Source organism: Rissa tridactyla, chromosome 4 (assembly GCF_028500815.1).
Source record: "Rissa tridactyla isolate bRisTri1 chromosome 4, bRisTri1.patW.cur.20221130, whole genome shotgun sequence".
Classification (NCBI taxonomy): Eukaryota; Metazoa; Chordata; class Aves; order Charadriiformes; family Laridae; genus Rissa; species Rissa tridactyla.
The window spans coordinates 79,428,486-79,451,591 of NC_071469.1; positions in this window are offsets into that span (position 1 = coordinate 79,428,486).

The following is a 23,106-nucleotide window of genomic DNA, read 5'->3' on the forward strand; positions in this document are numbered from 1 at the left end:
GGGGTCTGTAAAATCATTTGGGTTACTGCAAGATCATCAGTGCTACCCGAAAGATTATTTTTAGTACCTGAGAAGTTTTTGCATAGCAAGGTGTAATTCCACACATAATGTGACTAGTCTGTATGTCAAATTATTTTATGCCATTATGGTGCATGACTGCATTAGGGAGTAGCTGTTGTATTTTTCTGTCTCCTCAGGAACATTTATTACTACAATGAGGGTATTGCATTGATGCCAACTAAGACCCAGGCCCCTATTGTGCTAGGCACTATAGCAACAGTCAGTAAAAGGCAGTCCTTGTTCCTAAAGACCTTTGTGTTTAAACAGACAAGACATTGCCAGAGATTTATCATTTATTCTTCAGTTTATAACAGCTGCAAAACAACTTGTATGAAGAATATGAATTACAATGAATAGGCCCGGTAGGTTCGGGGAGATGAGCAGCACAAGGGACTGAAACGTCAGCGGCACTGGGGAGGAGAGGCAATGACACAATAGATAATGACACAAGCCATGGATGAACCCATATGTAGGTGGGAAACCCCAAACCAGTAAAAAAAACCATGGGGTGCAATCCTGAACCAACTGGAGTAACATGAAGACTCCTTCTGCCTCTAATGGGAGCCAGGATTTCCCCTCTCTGTTCCCATTTCACCAGGTACATGTCTGCATAACATAATGCAGTGTTACAGTGTTATACAGTGATGTTTACAAACTCACTTGGTACTAAAAGTAGAATTGCAGTATTGACATATTGTTCCTATCAGAGTAATAAACCCAAACAGAGCACTGTGCTATTGCTGCTACATGGCTTCTAGTGCTCACTCAGCGCTCACTCACTGGTATTTCTGTGTGCTATTGCACGGTGTCTGTAGACAGCCCTGTTGTAGCTGTGGTTCTTTTCTATAGAACTCCCTAGGAACAGAGAGTGGGTTCACAAGCTGCCTGGATTCACTAGTCTGTCACAAAATTACCAACCTACCACTGATGGTAAACTGAAGGATTAATTATGGTCTACAATACTTCATGGCCTCCAGTGCAGGGGCTATTTAGATGGCAGTGAATTCCCTTAATACACTGTATTTCTTGCCACAAATCCTTTCTCTAAGGGATAGAGCCTAAAAATACTCTTGAGGAAGAACTCATAAACAGATGTATCCCCTGTTCTAATCTTGCTGATGTTGCTATGTTCTATGTTATTATTTACTTAAATTACATAGCTCCCCAGCCCTAACAGGAGACTCAGGTAACTTATTTTTTATCTTTTGTAACTGATACAATGCCCGTTAAAGCAGAGATAATCATGACTTCAGAGATGCAGACGTTTTCTGAACGTTCTGACTATGAATGTAATATAATAGAGGTTTGAGTGACGCTCATTTTGCACCCCTGAGTTTATTGTAAGATTAAGTCTTTATTATTTTGCAGAACAAGCAGTAGCATCTCACCAAGGGTTTAATCACCTCAGTCAAAAAACAAATAAGCTTTTACTTAATGCACTAAAAATATAGTTGAGAAACCTTCGATCTCAAGCCGTGTGATAAAATAGACTGTGTTGACTGAGCAGATCAGCAGCTGCTGCTGTTCAGGCTCCTTCACCCGAACAATGCTTGCCTTTCTCTCTCCCCACCAAATTTAGAGATTATGTCAGTGTAGCCAACCCCAGGAGTTCAAAAATCAGAAGACAAACCAAAATAGAATCACAGGATTGATATCAAAGCCGTGGAAGTGATTGAAACTGAAGCGTATGATTTGGGGGGTCAGCCTTTAGAATTTTTAATTCATAGGAGACAGCCTTCTCTCTTCCAGTTGTCTGCTCAGTTCTCCTGGCTGTCTCATATGCCCTATTTCGGAGTGAGAGGCAACACAGGACAATGGGAAGCACAAAGGATTGGGAATCTATTTAAAGTTTATATAAATCTCAATTCTCCACCATATGTAAAGCCTTAATCCTGCAAATACCTTATCTGAATGCTCAACTTGATTCATACAAGTAGCCCCATGGAAACCAGTGGGGGTCCTCTTGTACTTGAAGTTTGCCACTTATATAAGTTACTGTTGCACATCAGAAATGTTAGCCTGTGTCACAATATTAAGATTACCTGAGAATGAATAGCTCCACTGCTCAGTTTTCTCTGTGATCTTGGGCAAGTCCTGAATCATCCTACATCTGAGCTTCCCTCTCTTTAAAAAAGGGGGTAAAATTTGCCTTTACAAGGTACTTGGAAGCCTCCAGACAAAGGGTAAGAAAATTCTGATAATTAATATATTGTCTTCTTCTGATGTAAATTGAATTCTAGCTAACACAGCTGGAAAGAATGATTAAAAAATCACTGAAAAGTATTTCATAGTTAGATTTCCTAATAAAATCAAACCCACAGAACTGGATTTAATCCACCATGGATCAGGTCTGACTCAGCAGCCAAGAGAAACAGAGGACTTATTCTTCTCAGCGCTGAGAAGATCATACTTCTCGTTTCACGAACTGGACCTTTTGCACTTCAGCAGGATAGGCAAGGCCCTCTTCTGAAAACAGCAGTTCCTGGGAGCTAGAATTTCTCATGCATGAGTTTAGCAAGATCTAAGCATTTCTTTACCTTTTTCCTCCACAAAATGCTCAAATTCCTCTGAATTTAAATTTAAATGTAATTGATCCTAATTTAAATTTATTCTGAATGTAAAGTCCAATTTTTTGAGGCAGCAGTAATATGTTAAGATGAAAGAGCTTGTTAGAAAAGTACTCACTTAAAATAATGGAAGACTTTCATCTTTTATTAAACATTTGAAATTACTAAAAGATACTACCTCACAGTGGCTTAGTTTAAAGAGCCAAACTGATACATTTTGTTAATTAGACCATTAAAAAGCTCATTTAGGTGTAAATAAGTCTAGGTCATTAAATCTTAATGTACAGCGTCAAAGTGAAACTTCAGTCTTCACACTTTCTAGTAATGTAAATTCATGACCCTAAAAATTAATTAAAAATAGAATTAGCATCAAAGAACTTACTTCCCCCCTCCTGTTTTTAAAGAAAAATGATGTATTGGTAGTAATAAAAAGTGTCATTTCTGCTCAGTCCGCCATTTACTCATTCTCTCTGTCTACAAGACTTTGTTTAAACTTGGATGTACCGCATCTGTATTTTGATATCAGTGATCTATGTGAATATTTTTAAAGCACAGCAAAAGATAGCTAGCAGTGCTCACCAGTGATGTTGTCACTAATTTTCATGGTAACAAGAACAGGCTATTTCAGTGAAATCGCATACTGTGAATTAATGGTATAATAAGGCATAAAGACTCTTTAGAGTCAAAAAAGTTATTGGGCACAGCTGAAAAGGCAAGGCTAAAAGGTTGTCTCCTGTTAAGGTTTTTAATGATTACCATCACAAAGTCATATTCTCAGTTGCTCATAGCTTTACAAAACAGCAAGTATTTAGATTGAAAGTTTCTAGGAAATTTCCAAGATTCTCAGGCTAATTCTAGAAAATTTCAGGAAAAAAAAATTAGAAAAATGTCAGAGAGGTTCGGCCATTTCCAGGAACAAGTTATCCCTTTTGATTACAGAAGGATAAAAGGGTTTCTAGGGACATAAACTGGGAGAAGTCAATGCAGAGACTGAAGATAGAATTGAGAGAAACTGGAAATGGGCAACAGAGTCCAGGAGAGACAGAGGCTGAGCGGTCAAGAAGAGAGATGCTACAGGAGAAGCCTATGGATCCTGGACAACTGAAAAGAACGAGTCTGGACTGAGGGCAGAGAAGGGCAGGGGAGGTAACAGTGGGACAGAATCAACACTAAAAAAGACTGTAGAGAAGGGGAGAGAGGGACTCAAGTGTAGTGCAGCACTCAAGCAGCACAGGTGAAATGGCTTGTGCTCGCTCCGGTCTTAAGAACAAATCCCAAGGACATCAGAACCCCAACAGTAGCGTAAAAGCAAGCAGTAATTATCATGTATTTCCATACATATAGGTCACGGATCAAAAATAAAATTGTCCACAGTGTAATAATTAGTGAAGATTCTCACTTTTACTTTGTATACCCTTTAACGAAAAATTAAGAGTCCTTTCTTTTCCAGGTGCCTAAAATCAAGAGGATGCAGAAATGTCAGTTCTACGCAGCACTGATCAGGCTTGTAATGCTGACACAACACTTGGGGAAAAAAGAAAGATAGACCAGTGAAAATCGTGTGAAGGGTCTAAGGAGAAGGGATGATTTTAAGGAGGTAGCAGTGATACCAGGTAAACTGTAACGAGTAACTCAGGCAGAATGAAGGAAGGATTATACTAACTCCCATTGGCAGGGACGCTGCCCAACATTTGCAGGGGCACACTTTGAGTCCAATACAAGACTACATTTGCTTCCTGACTTAGTGACCGGTTGACATATGGACACATAAAAAGAAAGGTTTTTAAAAATGCAAAAATACTTGAATTGTTTTCAGTCTTCCTAATTCACTCAAGTGTACTACACTAACAAACAAAGACTCTGCCTTTTCCTTATATTCAGACCGAATGCCTGCTTTTTAGATAACAATCTTCCCACAAGAAGACTGACAAGAATCTTTTCACTAAAGGACTGTGTTAAATATGGTTGTTCCTGCACAGATATAATGTATGTAAATTGTTCATTATTATATATGAAGCCATATTACAGTTATATAGGAGAAGTAATTGCTCCCACTGTACACATTCTTTGAAATTGTGTGACACATGCAAAATCAAGCATGACACAAGAAAATTCATCAAAGAATATTTAAATATACCTTAGGGAGCCACTAAGTTTTCTGATGGTTTTACAGAAGAAAAACTAATTGCATCTGCACAGTACAACTCTTTTAGAAGGGTTTGTTTCCATCAGTGCTTTTACTTTTTTATTTGGTAAACATTTAAAACAGTCTACTTAAAGAAACTGATAATAAAAATCATAAATTATTGAATGGTTTGATTATATTCAAGCTTCTTCCATTTTAGCTATGCTTAATTGTTCCTACTAATTTTTTTCCTATATCAGCAATACATAGGAATTCTTGTCCTCTCAGGGTGGCACCAGAGTGGATAATAACAGACAATTATTCTCACAAAGAGCTTACACCCTTTTCTAAGACTTAAAATTGATATCCAACTAATTATAATAGATTGAAATCACTAGTAATTCTTCTGGCAAACATAGTTAAGTTTCTTATACTAAACACATTTGGTTTTACTAAGACTATGAGGTTTTCATGTGAAACGGTATACACACCATCTGAATGCATCCATTTAATTTTAGGAAATTCTGTAAACTTTTTATACTACCGCTGTCTTGGAAATTCTCTTAGTTTTCAGAAATGTGTAGAAAACCCAAATAAATACTTCCTTCTGTCATGACTTATCCAATTATCTGGTGCGGCTATGTGACAGACAGGCTGCGGTCAGTAGTCTGATGCAGTCAAATTTTACACTGCTTGATGCTTTCTTAGGTGGCTTTTTGACAGATTGAACTAGATGTACAAAAGTCCTCGTGGTGTCTGCTGGATTATGTGATATTGCTTTACAATTTATCCAAAAGAATATTTTGCTAAGGTGATTTACTTCCTTGTTAAATCTGGAACAAGTGATGATACTACTGATCTGTTTACACACTAAGTTCAAGTTTCTTCTTATTTAAGAACACTGTGAAGCACTTAAATTGGAATTCTTTGTTCCCCTTGGACAGGTGAAGATTGATTCTAGTGGTCTTCCAATCAGACTATAAATCAGGATAGTTGAGATTGACAACATTTCACTGGTATGAGCAAGAGAAGAGTCAGATTATTCTTTGCCAAGCTATATAACTATGGAGCACCATTCTAATATTTCTAACTCTCTTACCACTTCACTATTGATAGTGTGACAGGATTCGTAATACCATTAGGCTGTGATGCCAAGAGCAATTCTTTTAAAGAGTGTGACACTGAATATAGGCTCTGGCAAATGATGCCTTCAGTTAGAAAGTATTAATGTGACAGAACTCTCCCAGAACCTTTTACAGAGAATATGTCTTGACCAAAAAGTGACAAAAGAGAAAATAGTGCTTGAACCTGTGCAACATAGCATCAAGACAGAAAAATCTCAACTGAAAATGCCTTTTTGTGCAAGAATTGATCTCACTGTCATTTATAGTAATGTAAATCACAAGGAACCATTGAAATGAGTGGGAACTACAGCCATATAAATCAGGTGTCATATGAATAAAGAAGTTGTAAGATATTATTATTGGGTCACTTAGCTCTGCTCCATAGTTTTATTTTAGCTCTAACATTTATCAGCTTTGCTTGTCCAAGCTAACTCTTAAAATAGAAATATTTCTGCAGTTTGGCAACAATGGGCATTCTGGATTGGGTATTCACAACGCAAGTAATAGAGAATTTGTCATAATGGGTCCATCTACTGTTCTACAGCTCCTCTCATACTTTATGTCTCTACTTTATATAACCGTAAAACATCTAACTGACTATGAAATGACAGTAAAAAAATGAAAGAAGCGTTCCCTTTTCATCATATTTCTCTGACACATGAGATTTGATCATCTGTATTATCACAGCTACAAATAGTGTTAGCAAACATAAATTACCCAGCCCCGTTATATACAGACACATTATCTGTCTTTTTGCCATTGAAAAACCCACGGGCTAACAGTTTTCTGCATAAAATATTTTCTTTTATTTGTTCTAAATGCACTGGCCCTTAATTTCATGATGCATTTATTTCACTGAGCTGTGCAATGCAGAAAATGCCCCCATCGCTATTCTGAATACTATGTTGCATTCCCACTACTACTTCCTACTCTTCCCAAAGAAAACCACTCTAGAATGAGAATCTCAGTGGTATGAACTAGTAAATGATCCAAAGGAGTGTCAGTTTATACCTTCTGAATCTTTATAGGCTTTGAAGTGCTTTATATGTAAATCTTACTGTACATCTCACTAGCTTTGTTGCCTTTTCATGAGCTTTCACAGATAGTCTGTATTTCAGCTGTCTCGATTAAAATTTGGAAGAACTCTTACAGAAAAGAGAAACACAGCTCTTGAAAAGGATCGCTGTCATATCATCATGATGTCATGAAAGAAGAACTAAAAGAAATTAGAACTTCAGAACTTCTTGTTATACTGATCTCACTAGAAACTCAGCCTCTTTTCTGTTTTTTTGTTGGTTTGGGGTTGTTTTGTTGGTTTGGTTTTTGGTTTTGGTGTTGTTTTTTTTTTCTTGTTTTGATTTTGTTTTTTGTTAAAGAACACCCCACTAAGACACAGGGTTATTTTCATGGGGTTTTGTTCCTCTGGAAATAATTTTATCTGGTAATAATTTATTATCTCTAAAAATACACCTCAAAATTGTGAGCCAGTATCTATTGTAATGACACAAATCGATGGAATTAATACTGATGAAATTGATCATGTTTTATGTGATTATTGTGTCACTAATCACTATGTATTCCACTGCTATCTGTATGTGAGATCGTTAATATGGTATATGTAGAAACGTTAAGCTTAATGGATTTAAACGCTGATATGGAAGGGCAGGATGGCTAATTAATGATCAAGCAAACAGTACCCTTTCTTACTCATTCACAAGATGTTCTATGAGGAACTGCAGCCTCGCAGAGCAAAATTCAGTGCATCTCTCAATTATAAATAAGCTAGGGACTTGTAAAAGCACAGACTACCTTTTTAACCTCCTGTTACTATAGACTGTTTTTAAGCTTCTCAGCAAGATTTTTCCTGGTCAAAAGAACAGGTAATTTAAAGGAAAAGCTTTTCTACTACCTTCATTGGTCACCTTTAAGTGAATATTTGACTGATGGGACCTAGTAAAGTTTTACATTTAAGAGACATTTAATGAAAAAGTACATCAGTCTTAAATGGTCCTTAATTGGTTCGTGTGATATGTCTGTGTTGGTACTTAGCACAGGATTGAATTTCACACTAAAGGCTTATTTCTACCAACCCTTAACTCATGCTGAGTATCCCTCTCTCCCTTGTGCATAGTCTTATTGATTTTGCCCAGAGTAATTGTCTTTCTCTGTTCTACAATTGTAAATCTTTTTCTTCTCTGCAGTTTTTATAAAAGAAAAAAATAATTTTTTCTAGATCATTTAAATCCTTGGATTCAGTAAATTAATTCTAACTTTACTTTACTATATGACAAGCTATAAAAAGCTTGTTTTTTAAAAAGATGTTTTCATCTTGCATATAGACTTTAAAATAACATCTTTTGTCCTCTCAAATACAACTCCCAATATTTCCCAGAAATGTGAAATCAGCACATGATCTCCATAAGTCCTTTCATTAGTGTCACTGTCTGTGGACCAAGTATCAACCCATATTATTTGCACTGCAGTTCTCTTATGATACAAAATTAATGTTTCTTGATTATTTTTTTTAAGCATGGGTTCTATAGATTTTTCCAGTTACTACTGCCTTTAATTGACTACCTACAAGTGCAGCATTGGATATGAAAATTTTCAGTGAGAGCATTATCCTACAAAGCCTGAAGTCAAGGCATATTTTTCAAGGTATTTCAACAAATGTTCACTCGGGGCAAAACTCAAAAGCTTTTTCGACTGCCTGGCCTGGTCTTTCATATCTCACAGGTTAGCAGAGCTCCTCTTTTGAAGGTAACAACTAGCTTTTGTACAAATTTTTTAGTTCTACAGTGGTAAAGAATAGTATTTCAGTTGATAAATTATAATTTATAATCCCAAGAGCAAAAACACTTTGTAGAGCTTCTGTACCTTCAAGACATAGACTGGGTCTTTTCAGGCAAAGACAGGCAAGACATAGTATGCAGAAAACTCATGTTGAGAGCCATTTTAAAAGTAGTTCATTGAAGATTTTATAGACACATATGTGATACTGGACACTTGATCTGAAATTAGATGTAATAATGCTATAATTGCTATAATGATCCCAGAGAACAGGCATTTTCCATGTGTTTGATAGTATCAAAAGCAGCCTGGAGATTACTTCTTACAGCTTGGCCTAATATGCCACAGAGCACATTTCACATTAGCAAACAAATGGCCACAGAACAGGCATGGCAGAAGGAAGCAAAGTCACCCTATCCTGACCAGAAGTCAGGGAGGCTGCAGCGCAGAGACTGTGCATCAGTGAAGGACACTTCAAAAGGGAGAAAGAAAACACAATGAAAACAAGGAAAAGAAAGCTCAATATGAGACAAAAAATTAAAAACCTCTACTGAAACATCAAGGAGTGATCTGCTCTTACAAACATGCTTGACATATATTCTCTCTAATCTTAATGAGATACATGAGAAATTTATATTTTAAATCCTGTGTGGCTGTGAAATCAGAATGTTTGAAATGGTTCAGTTCTGTTCCAACAAGGAAGACCAGTCATGAGGCAAAGAATTTAAAAGCATCACTGTCACAAAACGATGAATGCATTGAAGGAGAATTCCATGGCAAAAGTTACTTTGCAAGGTGACAATAACTACCATCTCCCTCTTTGTAACAGAAAACAATGTCCATTATAACCAAAATATTGAGCGGTCCATCTGTTCAACAATTGTCTTGTGAATTGCCTTTAATAATCAATACCAAGAACCAAATGAATTAAACTTAAAACATTTGTATAGTTTTGGAGTTTCACATATGACTAGCATTTAAATATCCTAATGATCCGCCGTTCAGTACTTTTCATTAACTGAAAATGGCTCAATACCTTTTCTTATCTAGAAACATCTAATAGTATTTTTAGAGCTTTGGAAGACAATGCTGTCTCTTTAAGTAAACATAAGGAGATACAACACTGAGATGTCTAATGGCTTATAATGAATTTACACATCTTCATCATCTATTGGATTTCCTTAATGGGGGTGATACTGAGTAATCCAGGCTAGTCAACTCTCTAATCCTGAAAAGCTTTGATGGTATTTCTCTGGGTGGTAGGCCCTCCAGTTCTCCAGTCAGGAGTGTCAGGAGGCTTGGCCAAATAATGACTTCCATGATTAAAAGCAAAACATTTTTAATCACAGTATTTAAAATAATTCCATGAAGATATATTAGGCATAATATAGTAGGCATTTACTCAGGAAACCTGGAAAGAGCTGTTTTTTCCAATGCCCCTTGGGCACGAATCAACTGGCATCTAAAATACTAGTAATTTTTAAAATCTTGTCCATAATTTTTAATAATTTATGGATAATTATTGACTCCTTCAAACTACCTCATATATTAAGAGGCACAAATGTATTCATGTACGCTTTAAAAAAATTCACATATACTTTTCAGGGACTCTGTCTGCAGTTGTTCTTGCTGAAGAAGGTTAATTTGGTAAACTAAAAATAGCAATAATTAAATTTTGTGCCACAGTATGCCACAAAAAGAAAATAATGCAAATGTAATGCAGCAAAACCAAACATGAGGAATAGTATATGGAACTGTTACCATGTTGGAGGCTGCTACCTGACTGCATCTGTAAATATATAAATAAAATATAAATGATTGGAGTAAAACCAAATATTATGTTACGTGCTATTGATTTTCAAGCCAATGATGATAACAGTAATAATTATAATTTGAAATGCTTTTCATTATTTGAGTAAAGTTTAAACAACTATCGTATGGTCATTCTCCTACTAATTCACTAACTGATTTGAACAAATTTCATTTCAATATGAATCTTGTCACTTGATATATGTCATAAAGAGGAAGAACAGAAAGAGTTGAGGAAACACAAATGCATCATTTTGGAGAATTATAACTACCTCTTCCAGCAGAATGTGTCATGATTAAGCAGTAATGATCACTTTGAACCATTACTTTGCACGCTCTCTGCCAGGAGAGATTTAAGCCACTTTCATGGCATGCGACGGTAAATTATTCTGGCAATTCTATTAGGGCTTTATTTTCCACATAACTCTACTATATTCTAGGAAAAATAGTTTTTCTTAATCTGAATTACAATTTTAAACAATCTTGCATGGTTTCCTTGATAGACTATGATAGTCTATTATGTCAAAAACTACTGAGAATTTTTAATCGGTTAATCACTAAACCAACTTAAATGCCTTAGACCGAGCTATTAGTGTCTACTAGGTCAATGCAGATGCTCTGCATGTGCTATTAATCCATAAACTAAGACCCTCTTTGAGTCCGCTTAAAACCTGTTATGAAAGCTGACTGAAATTCCTTTCCTTGGGAATTCCAAGTTGATATTTTATCTTTAATTCATTCCACTGTGCAAAAAAGGATATCTGAATACTCCTAGAAGAGACTTAAATAGAGTGATATGACAGGAGACAGGTGAGGGAGTGATCAACTGACTGTGGAAATTTTCACCTGGTTTAAACTCATTCTGTGTTAAAAGCAACTGGAATTGGTTGAAGTGTTACAGATATTAAAAGAAATGATTGTGAGATGTGGGAGTATGAAAAGCACACTCATAACCTATATATGTATTGGCAGTCTTGATAAGGAAGGCTTCGTTCAAACCTCCCAAGCCACAATTCATAGCGATTTCCCCTTTTTACGTCATCTATTAAGAAGAGATTAACTCCATCATTTTTGCAATTCCTCTTCAAGTAGCTGTAGGCTGCTATTAGCATCTTTGCCAGATTAAACAAGTACATCTCCCTCAACCTCAGGGCTGTTGCTCTAGGTCCCAAATGATCTTGACAGTGCCCTGATGGATCCACTGCAGTTTGTTAACTTCCCTCTTGACCTGAAGGGCCTGAAACCAGATGCAGTGTTTGAGGTGCAGCCTCACCACAAATTAGCAGACATATTTAATGTAGCCCAGTTGGTGATTTGTCTTATTTGTGAAAAGAGAGCACCAGCAGCTGACCTTCAGTCTTGCTTCCCCTGTAACTCCAAGTCCTTTCTTAGCCAACGGGTTCCTAGTCTGTACCAAGGCACAGGGTTTTTCCATTCCAGTACAAAACTTTGTGCTCCACCTTGTTCATCTTTACCAAGTTTATGTTGGCCAAATTCTGAAGTTTTCCAGGCCCCTCTGCACTGAAGCTCTATCTTTTGTCATGCCCACCCTAATATAATATCATCCGCAATTTGGCCAACTGTGTATTCACTTGCATCATCCAGATCACTGATGAAGACATTTAACATAAACAGCCTCAGTATGTATCCCTGGATACTCTGACATGAAAGCACTGGTTGGCCCTTTGAGCCTGGTGGTCAGCCAAATTTCTCTCTAACACTCCACTCACTGGTCCAAACTTCCTTAGTTTCCAAATAAGAATTCTGTGAAAGATAGCACGAAAAGCCTTTCTTGAATCAAGGTATATTACATTCAATACTCTTCCCTTCTCCACCATTGCCTTTTTTGATAAGTAGTTTCAGGCTGATCCAGTATGATTTATCATTGTCAAGTCAATGATTACTGTTCTCAATTATCTTCTTGTAATTCCTAGGTTTTGAGAAAGAAAATATCACCTCAAAATAGCTATTTCCTCTTTGTTCAGGCACATCCTTATGGTTTTCAGGGGCAGATTCTAATCATTGCTCCAAAGGCTCTTAGGTAAATGCTCTAATTATCAGACTGCTGACTGTTGTGGCCTCTTCACTTGACTTAGCAAAAATTTTATCCTTTTTGGAAAAATACCCTGATATAACTTTCGTGATTTCTTAGACACTTCCATTCGACCAGTCTTCTTCCTGATGAAAAAACATTTCTGAAAAAAGGACTCTTTTGCTGATTAATGTGATATTGTTATCATATTCTATCATGCTTGTTCAATATTAACTGCATTTGGAAATGCAAGTGAACAAAGGTAACAATACAAGAGGAGAAAGGGCTTTCCAAACTTTCTAAATGAACAGGGTTGTCTGTATTCAGTAAAAACCAGTATCAACATCTTCTCTTGTATGTAAATTTATACCTCCCAATATCCATATACCAATTCTCATATTCACTGTACATCATATCCACATATACACACGTAGAATTTCTGGATCCCAAATTTGCTCAGATTTATAGGCTATACCACCCAGATCCATCAAGAATTGGGCAATTGCAGGTATGTCAAGATGTACAGAAGAGGGGTCTGGTGAATAATAATGTGGGGGAAAAAAGTGTAGATGCCTCCTGGGTTAGGCAGCAGGCAAGCAGGCATTTTCAGCATTGTAATTTTGGAGATAGGTGCCTCAGATCCACCTGCTTCCTGACGCTTGCCAGACCACTGCAGTTATTTTGCACAATTCTGTCACTTCAGCAAGCCAGCATGCAAATCCTCCCTGTTGCACCTTATGTGGACACACCTGCCTAGTTCAATGTCAAGTACAAAACCAAACAATGGGAGTTTCCTGCAGTTAAAAATAAAAAAAAAGGACTTAAGCTTGGTTTGTCTGCCTTTAGAATACCTTCCAAGATCTCTCTTGCAGCTATCTCAAATTCTAGCAGAAATTTCTTAGGAAAATGATTATATAAAACATACAGCATACATTTTATAAAACATACAGGATCTACATTGCTCCTTTACTTAATCCATTTTAGTTACCAGTAAGCATTCATTAAAATGGTTATTTTGTATTCTTTTTACAGTCTTATATATGTTATATACAAAACGTATATATATAAAACACACATATATGTTTTTTTGCATATATGTTATATGCTGAGAAATACCAAGTTTCCTCCTAATGAAAGTTTTAATAGCCGAGCTATAAACCTCAGACCTAAGGGTTTATAGAGCAAACAGATCTTTCCCACAGCTACACAAACACAACTGCTAAAATAAAACAAATCTTATTTAATATAAAATTGTATCACAAGCTTTAAACACATATTAAAGGAGCATTTTAAGGCTCTTTTTTTTTCTGTAGGTGGCAGATGTTATGAATAATAATCCATAAAATCCTTTGAATTCTAAAAAAAAGTGTATTCCATAAAACTTTAATTTAAATCTGTGGTAGAGCTCAAAAACACTGAACAGTGATAACAGTAAAATACTACTAGTAGCAAACCATTAGAATTAACTGAAATAAAATTTGATATTTTAAAAATGACTTAAAAGGGTAACATTTCTCCCCTTGGATCTCCTCACAGCACTTTATGTAAGCTAAGCAAATGTAGCTACCCACTGAATTACTGCAATTTCTGTTCCACAAACTGAAGTGTATGTAAATTTCTCTGGGGGAAAAAAAAAAAAGCAACATCTGCCCCTTAATGGGTAGGAGAATTTAATATGTTCACCTTAAGAAAAAGAGACTCAGTAACAATGACCTTATCCTTTTTATCACCAGAGTATCTTGGGGAAAAATGAAACAACACAAATAAAATACAGGTTAGTAGAAAACTAAACATCTTTAAAAATATTGTCCCAATAGATCTTAGTTTACAGTGGATCAGTAGTGCTTAAGGATGAAGACAAGAGCAAGCTGTAAACTGCTTCAATAAAAGTCAATTAACCCCTCGTGCTTGCTGCTGTAGCCCCCTCTGCCAACTGTGTAACGCGCACCAGAACCATATAACTTCAAGTATTAAGCGGTTAAATGAATACTGCAAGAATAATTACCCACTGAGACAATAAAAATCAGTAATGCATATGGCAAAAGCAGATCTTGTGCTATCTTGTGGCTTTAAAAAACTTGCTGTATAATACAACAGAACCTGTTTTCCAGTCATCTCCCACTAATATCCCCAGGCTGGGAGACCTCTGGAAATAGATATAAATCAGGTCTTTTTTAGGTTAGGATATTGTGTATGAATGATGGATGCTCTTCCTGGAAAGCAATACAACTCAGTGAAAAAAACAAACTTCTGGAGTCAGAGATGACTAGAAAATATTTTCCTTGTTAGAATTTTAATGTGAAGATATCACTTCCCTTCATTAAAGTTATTGAACTGGAATGCACTGCAAGAAAGTTAATGGTTTCAGTAAGTGTTTTTGAAATGCTAACTTTTGTTTAAAGATCAGCCAAGTAGTATAAAAATGCTTTGCTACACAGCAATTAATTTTAGGTGTGTATCACTTATCACTTTCCACAATAATTCTACACCTTACATTTGCAATAAGTGTTTTCATGGCTCTGCCAAACCTGATCCTGACACAGATTTCACTTCATGAAACTCCCTCAAAAATCAGCCACGATGGTACTATATTCGTTCAGTCACAAATAAATCATTCCCTCTTCTAGACACAATACAGTAGTGATTAAATTTTGTACAGGAGTACAAAATACAATAGAAAGTGGAAATAAATAAGTCTATAGGATGAATTAGTTCAGACAGAATCGCATTACATAGCCATCTGATCAAGGTTTAAGTTGCGATGAATCGTCTACACAGAGCACCTAGTTTGGAATACGTTAAAAACTCAAGGAATTGCCCACCTACTATAGCTTTCAGCAGCTTAAATTTGCATTTCATCAAATATTCACCATTTTCAGTCATAAAGTACTCTCTCATTTCATCTGTGTATTGGTAGAGTGCCACCTGACGAGTCACTCATTTTCCCATTCATCAGACTCCTAGATTTCCATTTGCATTTTCATCTGTGCCCTCTCCATTGTCTTCTCTGATCATTTCTGGATTTGGCAATATGCTTAAATGATATATTATCTTGTAAGTTATCTGTAGTCTGAATCTAACCTCTTATCTGTGTCTGAAAGAGTCTATATAGAAACAACAGATAGGAATCAATTTAAGTATTTGCTTTAATGTTTTGAAACAGTCAAATTCTTCTTTAAGAATTACTAAAGGCTGATGAAAATTCATAACTGATACCTGAAAATGAACTGCACAGTCATTTATTTGTGAACATACTGGAAACACCACAGCATCCAGAGACTGTGCAACTAAATATGTACAGTAGAGCAAACAGACGAGGAGATTGCAATTAAAGGAGGTTAATTTTATATTAGCTCTTGCTAATTTATTGCTCGCTACAGCAACTAATACAAGACCTGCGTGCCTCTGCTCCCTGTTGTTGAAACAGACAAGTCTCAAGTCTCAGTACATACAGGAATAGTTTGTGACTCACTTAGAAAAGTGCATGTGAATGAATTAATCTAGTGGGTATTTTGCTGCTATAGAACTAAAATAACATATTCTTCCCTTGGGTGTTTCAACCTGACCCCCATTTAAATCAATGGCACTTTATGTGATTCCTACTTAGATCAATGACACCACATAAACATAACTGAAGGAATCAATTTCTTGGGACTTCTACACATATTTCACAGAGTTAATGAAATATAACATAAAAGCAAACTCCATTCTGAAACAAGGAGGTAACAATTTCACTAAAAATTACAGATTTATCCTTGACTGTACAACACAAAGCACAGTCTTTTTCCTGATTTGATTCTTGGTCCTTGGGATCCTTTCTTCGTAGTCTATACTTGATTTATTCATTAGTCATTGTTAATGGATATTGTGTCCATCAGTATTTACAACAGCTACTTTTTTCTTTTGCAGTTACATCTCTCTGCAGTTTCATGTTGTACCACAGAATTTGTCACCTGTCACAGAATTAGTCAGCAGTCTGAGAATTCATCATGCTTGACTTCACTTAGGATAAATTTGACCTGAAGAATTTTAAAGTACTGGTGAAGATTGTGAAGGTGTTAATAAATCCAGTACAGTAAACCTCTGACATAGAAGATTAGCTTTTGTCTCAGTCTAAATGTAGTGGCTAAAACGTTGCTTTGGGTAATACTTGCACAGGCCTCAGTAGGGAATAAGGTTGTAATTAAAGCAGCACGTGACCCCCTACAAGAAGTAACAGTGAAAGCAAAAACATCTGCAGTTTTTCTGTGAATAGTAAGATTCTTGCAGGAAGAACATTTTTAAAAAATCTTGTAAATTCTTAATTTTCTACAGAACTGGAGAAATTAATCCTTTTATTCTCTTTTAAGAAGAAGCAAGGTAGAATATATATCTGGAAGACTGGGAGTTTTAGCCACACGCTTTCTCTTGGGTAGAGATTTGTGGTGAAAAAATTGAAGATGCTTTTGCACAAGTTTTTGCAGCTTGTCAAACCATTAGGAATATAAGGACTGGTATTTCATCCTTTAAGATAGACTCAAATTGTTACACATCTCCTTGCCTTTAGGAAATACTGGCAGGGATTAGGTCAGGAAAAGTATCACTGAAGTAACTGCTAAGTTCTTCCCGAGTCACATGCAGTGTATCTTCATTTTCTGTAGACTTCTCCGATAAACCTGGGATTCAACACAAACTGGTAAAACCTTGCAATGTCCTGGCTCACACTTGCTGCTACCTGATTTCCATACAAGCCATGGCACCCGATATCGCTGCCAAGGCTTTGACTATTATGCTGCTTCCTGGGGTCATTCTGCAGAGTCAGCAGAGGCAACTTTCTGGAGTAATGGGGAAGCTATAGCCCCACCATGGGCAGGGCAGGAGTCGGCTCAAAAAGGCGACAGCCACAAACTAGAGCAGTTCTGTACAGACCTGAGCAGAGACAAAATGGTGGGTCAGGCAAAGAAAGCAAGAAAGACAGCTAATGAAAATACTGTGTAAAAAATGCAGCACACATTATGGGAATTATAATGATATTAAATCATGTGGGAATGAAAACTAACAATCTGATGAAACATAAGCACTAAAAAAAAGAAATTTAGCGTTTCTGTGTTTTGTTTCTTACTTGCTCTAGTTAATCTCTTCCCTTGCGAATGTAACATTCTTCCTGATGCTGACTCTAGAAAGTGCTGCATACTGTCAGCTGTTCTGTTCAGCTTCAATAAGAGGTTAGTAAACTAGGAAAGGTGAGGAAGCAGGATACAGAAATGAAATCTTCCCCCTGTTTTTGGTACTACAAGTCATTTCCTTTTAGGCTAAAAAGTTCTGACTTTCCTGTATGTGCTATATTTGGGGACAACACCCATAATGTAAATATCTAAAGGATGAAAACAAACTTTGGAAGAAAAATAATTTCATAGAGTATTGAGCAATACTAGATGATTCTTGAAAGACTGAGTCATTTTCATAACTGCCAATGTGTTTCAGGGCTCAAACTAGATTTCCTATTGAAATTTTTTATGGACTTTAAAGACAGATGGATGAGGTCTGCGCTTACTGTTCAGGATACCTAAACACAGAGCAATCAAAAAGTAAGCAAAAGAGTTCAGCTATTGGAATCAGTGCTATCAACCATCATCGTGATATATTTACCCCAAAAGGGGTATGAAAAGTAAAAAACCACAAAAACTATCCTTTATAGTACAGCAGGATGACTAAGCATAATTAACAAATAGCTATGTCTACTTAGCTCCATTTAATGCTTAATAACTCTTATCTGCAAACATATTCTTCTGGTAGGTGTGCCCAAAAGATGCTGCTAGATGCAATTTTCGAAATTCTTTTCTTTAGGTGCTAGTTCTGAAAAGAATATGGTTTTTAATACTGAGGTTTCACTGTTGAGGTAGTGATGGTTAGAGAAGAACCACAGGAGTGCCAGGAGAGCTTGGTCTCATCCCTGGTCTCAGTTTTTGAGACAATTTCTATCTGGATATTGTGCATTATTGTTGGCTTCGATTCCTAAAGTACAAGAGTTCTATTTAATAGCACCTGTATCCCAGGACCACTTGTACATTAACCACATTCAGAATAAGGAGACTTTCTATATTCTTGTTTTTTCTTTCTTCTGCTGGGAAACTAGTTTGGTAGGACCCAAACATTTACTGCTTGGCAGAGGAAAGATGCTGTTATCAGTACTTAATGGAATGTTTGGAAGAAAAGTCAACAACAAAGCTGTTACTGTTATGTCTGCACACTGAACTGACCACATTATACGGCATTTAACAACTAAATAGGTATGATAAAACAATTAAAAAACTGCTACATCCACACTGCTACTATTGTAAATGCAATGTCCTCTTTCAGAAGCAGCGGATTATAGGTGCTAAGCAGAAGCTGTAAGCAAACGACTGGGCAAAAGTAAAACGAAGACCTTTAAGTTTACCTGAATCTGTACCAGCACTACAATTGTTAAGGTTACAAAGTCTGCTGAAACTTTACTGAGAGCTTGTGAATTGAGTAGAACAGTTCTGTGTGGATACAGATATGTCTGTGGAAATTGTAGGAAATCATCTAGATCAGATTAAACCCAAGGTAGTCAGCTGAATTCAACAATGCTTTTCCTTTATGAAAAGCCCTAACATTTCCTATACACCGTAAAGACTAAGTCAAAGAAATCAGACAGTAACGATGGATAAGATCATACCTGCACCAGTCCATAGGTTTCCAAGTGTATGGGAAAAATGGTATTAGTAGTAGGGAACACACTTTCCAGATATCTGGAATGCAGATTAATGGTGTTGATTAACTTGCACATATCAATGGCAAATAGAAAACTTCCCAGCAGCTAGCTAAAGTTAAGAAAATTGATGACAAGGTGGTGGAGGACAAAGTGAATTTGAATCATCCCCAACACCAGATACTGACATGTTCCACTGAGAGACCCTCATAAGTCTTTTCTGCATCTTTCTCCTTGAGATAGGCTATAAGCTAATTGTAGAATACGCTACCATCTGTCAATGGACAGCTACATTTTTAGAGCATAGGAAAATGGCTTTTCTTCCCCTCATCAATTGTTTTCTCCTATTGATTTTGTCTACATTCAAGGAGAATGTATTCACAGGATCAAAGCAAATGATTAGTTTTGTAAAATCTCTCAGATTGCTGAATTAAAATCCAATTGGGAGGAGGAGTGAGAACAATTGTCAGCAAGTAATTCAGATTCCAATTCTACAAACATTTTACCCGAAGAACGTCTATCTACTTTTTTTTTTTTTTTTTAAGAAAAACACTCCTTCAAAATTATGAATTTGGGAAGCCTTTAAAACAGTCAGGGTAGGTCAAAGCATGTCTACTAGGAATATCTAGCATGTCTCCTTTTTCAACTTCTACATAATTAAATTTACATGCAGTCTGAGAAAAAATAAGGTTAGGTCAAGCTTTTTCTGTAGATTTAACTCTTGCTGGGATTCTGCTACAGGTTTGTACATTTGCCATTTTTAGATTTCCTCTTACCAAAAGAGCAAATTATATCAACCATTTGTTTTTAGCTGTACGAGTTTTAGAACCACAAAACCAACAGAGCATACTGGATTCTTTTGCAGCAGGAACACTTCCCAGCGTGATGGAGAGCTAGTGGCAAAAACAGCCAACCTGTTACTATTTGATGGTTACTAGAGTGATGAAAGCAGCACTTCCAGAACACAAAACTTTCTAAACAGAGATTACTTGGTAACTCCCAATACTAAACTACATCTGGTTAATTTTAATAAGAGAAAGATAAGGACACCAAATAATTTTTAGATAAAACCAGAACATATCTGAGTATGAACACAAGAAAAAGAAATTGTTTTCCTGGTTAACCAGAAAGGAGAAAAGCAATGAAGTCATTAGCTTAATTATGGAGCAAAGCTGTTTAATGAAATAATTAGCAAATACAAAAATTAATACTAATGCATATAAAGACTACTGAAAACAGTGATTCAGAGAACGTTTTTCAGGACTGTCAAAACACAGTAATAGGAGAGGGAGCCATCATTCTGAGGAGATTCCAGAAAGTGCCGTTACTGCATCAGGAATACACTCTTGTACAAACATTTAACTGTGCAACCTGGGACAAATGTCACTTCTAGACATGCCTGTATGGACTTAAGTATGAAAAGGAAATATAAATGGCATTTTGTGGGAACTCACTTGGGGATAATCTCTGAGAGACCAAAGATGGAATGATAGGTTTTTAAGACACCTTTTCCCTCCATATATTTTTGTGAACTATGGGACCCATCCATTGTACAAGTGGAAATTAGATTGTGTTCCTCAGTAATGAGAACTCTGTTCAGTGGAAAAACCAATGAATCTTTTTGTGAGGAAGCCCTGTGTCAGCCTGATCTTATGTCTCCCAAGTTCAATAGAAATGATGAAGATACTGTGCCATGGATCAGCCAGGAACAGATAGCAGGGAAGTATGGTTCTGTGGCACGAGGGAAAAGGAAATTCTTTTACTGAATAACAGGTTGGAAGAAAAATCTGCAAGAATCTATAACCTCACCGAGTTCTATTTCCTGCTTGTCTTGTTTCTCCTTTCATCATTTATATGCCCCTTTAAAGCAAGACTTACAGGCTCTATGTGAGTAACGCTTATTATGGCCTGATGAAGTTGCTTTGTAAAGTGAGATAAAAAAGAGAGAATAGCAGAGGTTACTGAAATGGTTACATAGGCAATTATTTCTGTACATATGACTAATCTTGCAGTTTAAGTCATCTTCAAAAAACACCATTTACCTAAATTATCTGAACCAATTAGCAACAAGAATATTTACTTAAGCTAAGATAGCAGAAAGCTTGCCCCGGAAAAAAAAAATATTCTGCATATATTGGCCTAAGACATACCCAGTCTTTACATTTGGTATCTATTCTCGAGGCAAAATCAAATCTTTAGTAGGCACCTCAACGAAACTAACAATTTTTACTGTTACCCTTTCCCTTGGGTCAGTCCCTGGATCAGCACTGGATACTGCAGCTTCCAAAGTTAAAGAGTAGACAGAATCATCTTTAACATTATCATCCTCTGGGTCTGTATTCATTAAGAAGTTCTATACCTTGCAAATCTCATGTTTTCACCCGTCTGGGATAGTTAGAGGCAGAGAAATAATCTGATAAACTATAATTTTATTTTCTGCTAGTACATAAAATTTTATGGGTAGCCTATAATAACACACCTAATAAAATCTGCCATAATAAATGACAAGATCATACAACATTATCACTGACCAAAGGCAAGAACCAGTAACTTGCCCTTCAGTTATTGGATAAGTCTATTTATCAGCATGGTCATGCTGAGTACTTCAAAAATGCTTTATTTAGACGTGCTCTATGAAATTTTTACCATTTTTTCACAAAGATCTTATGACTCATTAATTTCACATAGATATTTATTTTACTATCTAGAGTAAGTCATGAAGAAAGTAGTTTATCTGATCTCAAAGAAATTTTGCACGTACCATGTACTCGCTATTCTATACAGCCACCTGCAAGGATATAGGAGATGAATGAGGTAATCCAACACAAGGACATATTTTCAGAAATGAAACTTATATGCCTAAGAGAGCTGGGTGGATAGAGAAGATTACGGTAACTTTCTGAGTTCTACCACCTTGCTGGGAGTCCTGCTGCCTCTCAGGACTATCTGGGACACCTTTAACAGCCCCACGGGCCGTTCATGAACTGTACAAAGCTTGAAAATCCCAACCTTACCTCGCTGGCTTTTTAGTTTTCTGGAGCATTTTGTCTGTGAAAATTTCCATTCTAATGCCGATCCCTTGACAAGTAGCATAAATGAGATCTACATTTTTTTCCAGGAGTAAAGCTTATTCAACTCAGCGTTCTAGATTTTGTTATTAAAGTTACAAAAACCAATACGATCCTTGAAATACTGAGTTCTATACTGAGAGTAAGTTACAGTGATGTCATTTCCTGTATTTTGTATTATTTGTTCTTATTTCTAACATTAGCATTTATATTTATACATGTTTTCATTTTGTAGAATCTTTTGCAGGATAAGTACAGAAGTCCTTTTTTAAGTCAAGATCTATATTAAGATCTTTTAATACATCTTTTTTGGCCCTTTCAATATCAAAATGTTTAAGATGCTTATTAATGGTCTGATTTCCCATCCCCATATTTAACTGGAAGAATCACAATTGTTGCATTAACCTAGAATCATGTGAGCAGGCTCATAAAAATGGATGGCATGATGATATCTGGAATTTACACAGGACCCTATTCAATAAAGCATATTCTGCCCTTACTGTAATATCATCCTCCAGAGCTTTAAAGTCTTTCAAGTGGAATAAAGATGTTGCTATAATGACAGTGAATGTAATGAGATTAAATGTAGTTGGGAGTCAAGGTAAATGGCCTTACATCAGAAAGAATGTAGTAACACAGATTCTTATAATGAAGACAAAGGATATTACCAGTACATTTTTGCTACATTTCTTTGGCAAAGTAAGGCCACAGCAGGACATGCCATGTAATATGGATTCTATGTTCCTTTCAGTATTTTACATTTAATAAAACCTGCATGCTTTTAGACACAAAGGAATAACTAAAAAGAAATATCTTCAA